Source organism: Drosophila simulans, unplaced genomic scaffold, assembly GCF_016746395.2.
Source record: "Drosophila simulans strain w501 unplaced genomic scaffold, Prin_Dsim_3.1 Segkk6_quiver_pilon, whole genome shotgun sequence".
Classification (NCBI taxonomy): domain Eukaryota; kingdom Metazoa; phylum Arthropoda; class Insecta; order Diptera; family Drosophilidae; genus Drosophila; species Drosophila simulans.
Window position 1 is genome coordinate 340,132 of NW_025416867.1, and position 12,172 is coordinate 352,303.

At 39.1% G+C, this 12,172-nt stretch overlaps 1 protein-coding gene across 4 annotated transcripts in view; it reads right to left on the bottom strand.

Moving 5' to 3' along the window:
- Positions 1-12,172, bottom strand: part of LOC27208787 (unconventional myosin-VIIa) — a 530,661-nt gene that overhangs the window by 291,720 nt on the left and 226,769 nt on the right. The gene's annotated exons all lie outside the window — the stretch shown is intronic.

A 12,172-nucleotide genomic window follows, 5' to 3' on the forward strand; every position in this document is an offset into this window, starting at 1 on the left:
AGGGTATCCGCTAGGGGTAGTCGCGGACCACTTTCCCACATTTAAAAAAATATAATTCTACTATCTGACACTATAATTCTACTATTCTGACAAAAAAGAAAAACAAACAAAAACGTATAAATAAAAAAATAATAAACTCAATAAATTAAATGAATTTTCAAAAAAAAAAGAAGAAATAAAATAAAATTATAATAGTCATAATTATTTAAAATATCAGCGATAGTATAAACCTTAGAAAAAAAAAAAAAAATGCCAACAAACTTGGCATCAGGTCATACGCCCACACATCGTTGGGAGCTCGTTGCTACCGAACAACAAGTTCGATGCGGTTCTTTTCGGCCTCGTGCCGCACGTCGGTGTGACGTGCAAATAGTGTCGGGGCAAACGGCTGATACATAACCAACCACATGGCTATGTGCTGGTTGTATCGATGCGCTGGACGCGAATCGGTTCGTCGTTGAACAGGTCACTGAAGCAAGCGAAGCAGACGCTTTGCACGCTGGACGCAACACGAACTTGTTCGAACGGGTCACTCTGGCGTATGATACAACAGCGGTCCGACCGTTGCACCAACATTATACAATGTGCAGGAAAAAATAATGAGCGGGACGCGACGGTTCGTTGCTGAACAGGTCACTGAAGCAAGCCAAGCAGACGCTTCCGCACGCTGGACGCAACACGAATCGACTCGAACGGGTCACTGAAGCGTAAAACAAAATATGAAAAAGACAAAAAAAAAAATAATAATAATAATAAAAATAAAAAATTTATATTTAAAAATATATAATTCTATACCCATTTATACTAACGCTGAAACAAAACTATTTATATTGCTCAAAAATATAAGAAACAATAGCATACCACTACAATACAGAGGTTAAAAATTCTAACAACAAGGAAAGAAGTCTACCACTACACTACACGAATAACATAAGCAACCTTATAGTTAGTACCACACTGCTCTTACATTACACCTTGACAACGTTCAATTTAGAGAGAATAACCATAAAGTAAAAGGCCGAATCACCAATCAAACAGTCAAAGTCTAAATAGTAGAAAGACAAATTATTAGATGTCGACTATTGTGAAAGTCAAAACGCTTATCCCAAACACCAGAAGCAAGATCAGGGCTAGCACCAGTCTAACGGACTTTAGGGAAGAACCCGAACAACAAAAACTCCAGACTGTATTAAGGTTGCCTTCAACATAGTCAATGAATTCGTCAGCAAGCTCTCCGTCACTTAATCAAGCGGCTATACCAATAGGTAACATGGACCTAGTTTCGTCTCTTAAGATTCCGAACATAATCCTAATGACGGCAACCCCAAACTACTTAGCGACTTCATTAATAACGTAGAACAAATGCTTCTATTAATCAGTGGAACCAATAAGACACCCTACGGTCAAATGCTTCTAAGGGCAATTAGGCAGAAAATCGAAGGAAAGGCCGACGATGATCACACATCCGGAGCCAACCTTAACTGGGATGAAATCAAAGACGCATTAATTTTGCATTGTTCCGACAAGCGAGACGAACAAACCAAAGACACTAGAATAACAAGATGCGTAACGCCATACGATTTTTTGGCACGCGATTTTTTGGCCGTGGCTCTAGAAGTGGCTCGGGGCTCTCTCGAGTTTTTGTTCGAGAGAGAAAGAACGGAGAGCGATACAGCAAACAGCTCTTTTCTACGCACACAGTGATAGCAGACAACTGTATGTGTGCACACGTATGCATTGTAAATTTGACAAAATATGCCCTTCACCTTAGAAGTTCGTTGACTTTAAATCTATATTATTTTTTATAAATTGGCTCCATGCGAAAAATTCTTGTTTTGTATTGCCTTAACGTTATTATTATTTAAATATAGCTTAGAAATAGTTATAGCCGAATCTATGTACATCACAAAATAAATTTCGAAAATGAAATATATTAGAATACTTGTCATTAGGGTATTCAGCTTGCGACGTGAGAAAAATTAATAAGGCAGTGATTGTTGAGTGCTTGTGTCCGCACTTCATGCCTCGGACTTCGGGAAATTAAAGGCACCACCATCTGATTTATTTTTTAATATTTGCAAAATACAGAGTAAAGTTTTCGAAAATATTTTTAAAAATAATAAAAAACAAATGTGTATAAAATAATTTATTGTTGAGCAATGCAATAAGTTCACAAATGAAAGTAGTGCCTTCTCATTATGGTTTTATGAAAATAATGAATGTTATACACATAGAACAGATCTGTTAAACAAACATATAAAAGTTTTGCTTTTTAAGCAGTGCAAGTGGACTGTGATGATAGCTGATAGATAAAAAAAGCAAGCTAAGCTCAGCATTCTATCTCATATATAAAAAATTAGCGATATTTTAAAAATTGGCGACTGAAAAATGGACGCAAAATATAAAAAAAAAACAATAGTTAGAAAAAGAACTTAATTGGGGAACATATTTTTATTTATTTTATACATTTTTATTTTCTACTACTTATTATTTTTATGAAATATTTATTTCTCAATGTAATGCCTTTTTTTTTTGGAAAATTTATGTTTAATTTCCCCTGTATTTGCTTTAATTATTTAGTATATATATTAAGTCATATGACTTAATATAATGGATCTAAATGTTATTTTTTCTTTATTTTAAATGCGCATTATATTCAATTGTTTTTCAGTTTCATATTTTTTTGTTTGGTCTTATTAACATAACATAACATAAATAAAATAAAAATAAATAAATATAAAAATGTAAACCGTAGCTAATTCGAGCGGCGATTTTAACAAACGAATATAAAAAACTTTAAAATTATAATAGTCAGGGCTTGAATTCGTAATTATTATTTTAGTTCATCATATTGCTACGAAATTGGCCACTACTCCAAATAACAACTCGTTCTTCGATCAGAATTGATTTCGGCCCGAAAATCGTCTTCTAGCACAACACGCACACATATACGCGTTCTCGTCTCTTGTTCTTACTCACACAAGCAAGCAAATTATATTTTTAGATTTCTTACGCTCTCAGCGTAAGCGAGCGAAAAGAGAGCCAATTTGGCCTTCACCAAAAAAGTGGCTGCATAGTGCCAAACCAATGTATGGCCGTTACGCACCTTGCTAATCTAGTGTCTTTGAACAAACTCTTTTATCAGAACTACATAACCTCGTTGATTCTAAACTTCCAATTCAAACTTTATTCAAAAAATTCTTAGAACGACCTTTTTTAAGCTAATCGACACTAAAGAATACGAACCAATATATATTGAAAAAAGAAATATTTTTTGCGGACATCTGTCTAAATACGTTCATAAGGGGTATCAAAGGCCCACTCGGACTAGCGGTAAGGTCTATAAGACCTACCAACCTCCAAGAAGCCTTCGAATGGGCTATCAAATAAAGGGACATTTATTTCCAAGAGAATAAGAAGAAGCAGGAAACCAGGCAGCCAGAGTACAGTCGACAAAGCGGATATCAGGGGAACCAAAACGATAGTCACAGACCAAAAGACTACGATAGAAAGAGGACCTACCAGCAATACACCTCGAATTTAAGAGACAACTACCAATACAAAAGAAATAATGTACCGGCAATAATGCCAAAAAATATGCAAACTAACCGTAATTACGAGCACAACAGACCTCAATACTTTCAATAATATTGAACAGACCTCAAACGAAAACGTACTTTGATCTTAACACTCAACTACATAATATAGATGAGGATTCAAATTTTTTACCAAGTGCCTCGAGAAACAAACAGGGTACTTAATTAAACGAGAGACCGGGTCCCCCTTGCCATACATTAAAATCCACCTAAAATCCGGATACCCTCTAAAATTCCTATTAGACACAGGGGCGATTATGTCATTCATTAACCCAGAATTAATCCTAAACCCGGACCGAATTAACTTAAAAAACCCAATTTCAATTAAATCCACACGTAACGTGCACGAAGTCCACCATGAAAGTCTACCATATACTACATCTAACAAACTAATTTTCTTCAGATTCCACCAATCGGTATGGACATCTTACAAAGAGTGAAGGCACTAGTTAATATTCAAAAATCGGAAAAATCTAGAAACTATACACTTTAAAATCGTAATGCACACAGAAAACCCGTTAGCATAGGTAACGCCGCCTTTTGGTGCTAAACAACACAAATTTCCGAAGACATTCTTATATGAGAAGAATTGTACCAGGCTAGGAACAACCTAAGTTTCATGGAAGTGGTCAATACTAACCGAAATGTACAGAATAATACTAAACAAAAGAAAAACAGAAACAATCTCTTGTGACCATGAAGACAGCATCTTTGAAACCTTAATAACTTATAAAAAGGCAGTTCACTCGACAACAAAATACACACCCTTCCAAATTTTTCCACGGAAGACATTATAAATCAAAACATCTCTCAAAATAACGAACACGACTACCTGCAAAGACTGAACGACTTTTTCAACACGATCTACACAAACATTAAAAAGAACATGGACGATAAAATGAAGGACCGCATAGCTTAGAGCAATGAGAATAGGAACCAACCATAAACTATCAAAACAGGTTAAACAGTTTTTAGAAAGGAGAATAGAAGGAATAAAATACCGCCCCGATTCCCGAGACATATTGTTAAAAAGGACGTGTTGATGTTTATATCCCACAAGGATCAAAAAATCCACAAATCAAAAATAAAAGAAGAACCAAATAGTAACCACAATTATATTTTTCCAGATTATATTGCGTAAAAGCACAGTTTATTAAGATTCAACAGTTGGAGGAACACGACAAGATCGCGAAGATCGACCTGGGAAACCAAGACTGGTACAATCATACAGACACTTATTACACAAAATTAATATAAAGGACCTCCTTGAAAATACAGAAACATTCGAAACGACATTAAACGACCTGAGACAAATAGCATTTTCACAAGATTTTGGCGGTTTGAAAGAAAAAGTAGACACGTTAAAAATCAAAATTAAAGCATTAATACCCTCAAGAAGAGAAAAAAGAGGATTGGTGAATGGAAATATGGACGCTAAAGACGCCCAACATATAAATGATAAGTTTAACGTTGTTAAGAAAAACGAAAATCAAATGACACAAAAAATTATTCAACAAAATATACTTAACAAAGAAATTATTTTAATATTTGAAAATATTACACAACACATAAACCAAAAACAAACAATTATTAACAAATTCATCAAAAACTACAATAACAATATATATTAGACACTTAATGACGAACACAACGAAATACATTGCTAGAATTAATTTCAATATAGATGTTTTACAAAACCATATTGATAACATAGAGGAAAGTATTTTGCTAACTAAACTCAATATAATACCTACATTTATATTATCAGAAACAGAAAATTAATCCATAAATAAATTTATCTCAAATCAGAACATAACAATAGAATCCGAAGAACATTTATATAGATTGCTAACCTTAGAAACATATATCGATAAATCATACATATTCCATGTCAAAATACCCATATTTAAGACACAAATTTTCCAATTAGCACAAGTGGTCCATCTGCCACAACACCAAACTAAATTCTTAATAGCACCTAATTATATTTTATATAATCAAAACGACCAAGTTACGTACTTTGAAGATGAGTGTCCGAAAGTTCAAACGACTTACATATGCGAAAGTGCTCGAGCACAAACCAACCTAATCGACATCCATCTGCATCAAAGGAATACTCCACGGTCAAACGGCAACATGCGAAATGAAAGACATCGGGCTGTAAGAAATCATCAAGGAAGTGGAACAACGCCACATCTTTATATATAACACCGTGAGAAGCAACGTCACATCGTCTTGCCAGAGACCCTTCTCAATCAGTGGGTCAGTGATGATAATATTTAACAATTGCACGGTCAGTATTAATGGCTAAACTTATGACGATACGGTGATTGAATTCGAACCGAAAACAGAAACCATAGAGTCATTCAAGAAGATCAATATTAACAACACGTTCGGATAGATAAGCATGTATAAACTCCACCATTTTTACCATGTATCCTAACCTGCAAAAGAAGGAGCATCATTTTCGCCTCGGCCTTAGAAGACGTAGTCATCAAGTGAGCAGACGTGTTTTCATCGAGCTCCGTATAAAATCACTTGATTTTAGTGAAGTGAATAGTTAATAACATAAAATAAATAATTAAATCGAAAGCGAAAGAGACGCTATTGGCAATGTTAAATTGCTATACTACAAAATTTTTCTGTGTGGAATAAAAAAGTAAAACTAAAAAAACAAATAGACAACGAACAAATCGATCGTTCTAAAATGAGCCAACTCTATGCTCAATACCAACAGCGGTGTTCAATTCCGCTGTACCAACAACAACGAAAGCAAGAACACTCACACCGACTCTTGAAAGCGGAAGCGGACAAGAACCAAAACAAAACAAAAAACTTTTTCAAACAGGGCAGGATCGCTACACCCAAATAAAGCAAAAGCTAAGCCCACAACAGAAGCAGGCTGGTAATCAGCCGAAAATAAATTGCGCCAACGCCTCCAATGACTCAAGATCAAAAAGGTTTGCACTATCGGATGACTGCGAAGTGCAGGAGCAGGGGCAGAAGAAGATAAAGCCGCCACCAATATATATACGTGAGAAAACATCAAGTGCGCTTGTTAACAAACTAGCTGCAATTATCGGAGAAAACAAGTTCCATGTTATACCTCTTACTAAGGGTAACATGCAGACTCAGTATGAGTCTAGCCACCGATCAGTGACGAAGTACCTGGACGAAGCTGAGAGGAGTTACTATACCTACCAGCTGAAAAGTGCCAAAGGATTGCAGGTTGTCATTAAAGGAATAGAGTCATCAGTGACAGCATCCGAAATTATCGCGGCACTAAAGGAGAAGAACTTCAACGCCGAAACGGTGATCAACATTCTCAACAGGAACAACGTGCCGCTCCACTCGAACTGGAGCCATCGAGTCCGAAAAACAACAAAAATGAAGTACATCCTATATATAAGCTACAGTATTTACTGCACCGAAGAATAACCGTAGAAGAGCCACACAAGCGCAGGCAACCTGTGCAGTGCACCAACTGCCAAGAATATGGCCACACCAAAGCGAACTGCAACCTAACAGTACTGTAAACTGTCCTAAGAATAAAAACGACAGTTCAATTAAGTTATGCAGCAACTGTGGTAAAAAACACACAGCCAACTGGCGAGGATGCATTGTTTACAAGGAACTCAAGAGTCGCCTAAACAAACGAGTGGATTCAGCTCGAGATCGTATCACACCAACTCAACAGCTCACAAAGTTATGGAACCGACTACAACTAACATCCCTTCGTTTGCCAGCCACCGAACAATGCCAAATTCTTCCTTTGCCAGTGTACTAAAATCAGGGATCCAAGAACCGACAGCAGTCACCTCCAGCGTCCAGCATTAAATTCACCAAGTAAACACAAATAAACAAATAAACACACAGAACATGCAACAGCAGCCCATTGGCGTTAAAGCGATTATGCTTTCGATGCAGCAAAGCATGAAATACTTCATGACCTTCATACAAGAAACTATGCAAGAGCTTATGAGTAACCAAACCAACCTTATTCAAATGCTCGTTTCTTTTAAAACAGGATAATGACTCCCTTAATAATAGCTACCTGGAACGCTAATGGCGTTTCGCGGCACAAGCTAGAACTTGCTCAGTTCTTAGGCGACAGAAACATTGACGTTATGCTACTTTCAGAGACTCACCTTACCGAAAAGTACAACTTCCAAATACCAGGATATAAATTTCAATTTACAAATCACCCGGATGGAAAGGCCAATGGAGGCACTGGGATACTAATAGGAATGCGAATTAAGCACCACTTGCTTGGTAATTAACAATAAGACTGCTCACAATGTACCTCTATAAACCTCCAATGCAATAACGGCGCTCTCACTCTGGCTGCTGTCTATTGCCCACCTCGCTTCACAATCTCTGAGGAAAAATTCAGAACACTTTTTGACTCGTTTGGTGAAAGGTTTGTTGCAGCTGGCGATTGGAATGCCGAGCACATGTACTGGGGATTTCGGATAGCGAACCCTAAAGGAAAACAGCTGTACAACGCAATCATCAAACCGCAACACAAACTTAACTATGTTTCCCCGGGAGCGCCTACATACTGGCCAGCAGAAGCTTCAAGATTTGATTGACTTTGCCATCACAAAAAGGATATCCCAATCAATGATTACCGCTGAGGCACTTCCAGAACTCTCATCTGATCACTGTCCGGTGCTCTTTCATCTTTTGTACCAGCTACAACACATCGATCGACCGTGTAGGCTTACAAGCAATAGGACCAACTGGGCGAGGTACAAAAAATATGTTTGTTCCCATACCGGCTTTTCTAGCCTCCTGGAAACCGAGCAAGACATTGTTTGCTGGTCGCAGCAGCAAAACCGTCAACTCCACAAGACAACCATGTATGCAGTATAAAGTTTAACAAGACAAGTAGATATATTGAACTGCTTGTGCTTGAAAAACGCAACATCGAAGGGAGTGGCAGGAGCACAGATCACCAACACAAAGAGTAAATTTAAAGCAGCTTCTCGCAGACTTACAAAAGCGCTTAAGAAAGAAGAAGCGGACGCACAACTAAGGTACATCGAGAATCTCACGCCCACAGGCACAAAGAACTCGTTGTGGAAAGATCACAGGAACCTACAGGCACCAACAGAAACGGTTGTACCTCTCCGTAACTCTACCGGAAACTGGTCTCGCAGTGACACTGACTGAGCAAGTGTCTTCGCTGATCATCTTAAAAAAGTATTTCAACCAAATCCAACCACTAACTCATTTACTCTCCCGCCATTAACTGCATTTGACTTAGCACCACAAGATCCTGTAGAATTTCAACCAAGCGAGATAACGAAAGTCACTAAAGAGCAACTGAAGACTGGAAAGTTCGCCTGGCTACGACTTAATAACCCCGAAAATGATCATCGAGCTCCCAATGTGTGCAGTTCTACGAATCTGCTTGCTCTTCAACGCAATTACTAAAATTTGATACTTCCCTCAAAAGTGGACGAAATCAATTATAATTATGATCCCTAAGCCTGGGAAAGACAAAACCCAGCCACAAAGATAAATACAAAGATAAATTTGAAAAAGTGCTGCTGCTACGCATCAGCCCCACCTCAAAACACACAACACACTCCAATCGCACCAACAACAGAAATTCGTACTGCCTATGAACATCGTGAATACTGCATAGCTCTATTCTTAGACGTTGCACAAGTATTCGATAGAGTATGGCTGGATAGACTTATGTTTAAATTAATCAAACTGCTGCCTCAAAACATACATAAGCTTCTAAAGTCTTACCTATATAAGTGTTCGCCGTCAGATGCAGTTCAAGCACTTCAAGCGTTTGTACTATAGAAGACGGAGTGCCTCAAGGAAGTGTTCTGGGCCCAATTCTATACACGCTATACACGGCGGACATCCCAACAAACTACCAGCTAACGATATCCACATTCGCTGATGACACTGCAATACTAATTCGATCCAGATGCCCAGTAAAAGCTACGATGCAACTAGCACGCCATCTAACTTGTGGCTTGCAGATTGGCACATACGAGTAAACGAAGAAAAGTGCAAACAGGTAACATTAACCCTAAACAAACAAATTTTCCCAACCTTGGTAATCAACCACACTCGCATTCCACAAGCCGATAACGTAACATACTTAGGTATACATCTGGACGGCTCACCTGGCGGAAAAACATAGAGGCTAAGACGACGCACCTCAGACTAAAAGCAAGGGATCTACACTGGCTTATAAACGTTCGCTCTCCCCTAAGCTTGGAGTATGGGCTTTAAAACCCATATGGACCTATGGCTCCAAGCTATGGGGCACACATCGAGTCTAGGATTCTGAGAATCATTACTGGAACTCCATGGTATCTTATGAACGATAATATACACATAGACTTACAAATAAAACTTGTCATTGAGACAATAGCAAAGAAGAAAGTAAAATACAACAAAGAAAACTAGCCTCACATTCGAATCCTCTTGCAAGAAAACTTTTTCGAGTATTCAGCCAAAGCCGACTGTACCGGAACGACCAACCGCAGCGTTAAATTTGTTAGGCCACACACCACGAATCATTTCATAATATGATATTTAGTTAGTTTAGAATAAGATTTGAAAACTTATTGTTAGTCTCTTAAGTAAAAGGAAAAATTCAATAAATAAGCAAAAACGCTGGACAGGATGTCAATTGCGACAGTTCAAATGAACAACTGGAACTGCCACATTTTCGCGGACATAATTAAGACAACATAAGCATTTATGTAAACACTTGTAGCTTAAACTTTTGTTCGTTATTCGACGACCGGACGACTGGGACGGGCAGGTTTACACAGACGCCTGCGGAGAACGCGGAGAAGCTAAATGAAGTCTTCGAGCTGGATCAAGCGCGCCACTATAATCTCCGGAAACGGCCGTGGAAACCCAAGGAAATGGACATAGTATGGGCCAAAGAGCACTACCTGTCGAAGGCCGTTGAAGGCTTCGCGGCGAAGTTGGCGCCGAGGTTTGACGGGACGTTCACAATAAAAAATTTCACATCTTCGGTTATCTGCATCCTAGGACACAACGGAACCAGGAAATTGAAGACGGCTCACATCAGCGACTTAAAATCGGGAAGCGCGGGAGCCGGCGAGCCAGGGGACTTCCAGTGTTAAACAGTATCAAAAACCGATTGACGAAGAAGGGAGGAAGACTATACAAGGTATCAAATCAGCAAAGAAGTCACTCACACACAGGCCCGTTGAAGCGAGAGAGCGGGACAGGAAGGGTACGAAGCCCAGAACCGTTAAAGGTTAACGCACACAGCTGCGAATTCCGTGGAAGGGGAGTATACGGACGGAAAAGCCCCGTTACAGGTCCCACAGAATATCGGTACAAGGAGAAGAAGGGCACAACCCGGAGGAGATTACGAACCGATAATGGAGACCGAAGGCGCGGTCGAGGTCGTCACCTCCGCCTCGGAGAGTGTGAGAGGATGCACCGTAAACTAACGGCTCATTAGTTGCACCTTGTACCCGAGCGGGCCGTGCGCAAAAGGGGCCATACCGGATTTCGCGCGGCTATTTAGGTTCGGCACAAGCGCAGATCGAGACAGACAGTAAGTTAGAACGCGCGGAGAAGGTCAATAAGTGAGAACGCGCGGATAAAGTGACGGTCAGCGCAAACCAACTGTGAAAGTGTCGGGTAGGGAAAAAAGGCGCAGGTCACAAAAGGAAAGACGAGACAAATACAAGTGGAGATCGATCCTTGGAGTGGAGAAACAAGGACCTGGCGTGGTTGAAAGGGTCAGTGGAGTCAGTGGTTAGCAAAGGTGGTCCCACGCCGAGCGTTGGCTTAACTCGTATACACCCTGCCCATTACATCCTAAGCCATTTCCAGCCGGCAGGTGGTCCTTCGTCGGAGATGACAAGGTACCGGAGTATTTGAATGGAAAGTGGAGTCAGTGGGCGGCAAAGGTGATCCCAGGCCAAGCGCTGCCTTAAGCAATGGGCGATACACCCTGCAGCAGACGGCGATCACCGGAGGAATCCGCTGTAGAATACTCGAATAAAGCTACTTTAGACTTAAACTCTGTCTTCTTACACAAATCATAAATTTTGGTGGGACGAACACACAAACTCTCTGAGCTAGCCTCTTCAACTCGTAGCGAGCAGGACCAATAAAAACAGTTCGTTACAGTATGTACAGGCACTATAAATATCCGAGAAGCCAATAGCACTAAAATCCTAGGTCTAAAGGTCTAAGAATCATAAAACACATTCCCTCTAAATAGTGCAACAGCATCACTTCCATTCTTACTCAAAAAGTATTCTCAATTTCAGCAAGGAGGAGCGCTATATTCAAGTTAAGACTCCCAAAGCCACGTTCACACTTTTTAAATATGTTTTTATTTTTAATTATTCTAATATATGACTTTCCAATTCTATCGGTATGGTTAAAAAATTGTTCAACAAACGCTTATAAACAGCCAAAAGCTCCCACTGACACATATTCGAAATGTTTTTTATTTTCTGAATTTTTACTGGTTTGTGATAGTCTAGGAACTCGATTATAACGTTTTTTTGTTATTTTATACAATTACTTGGCTAAATATAATAATA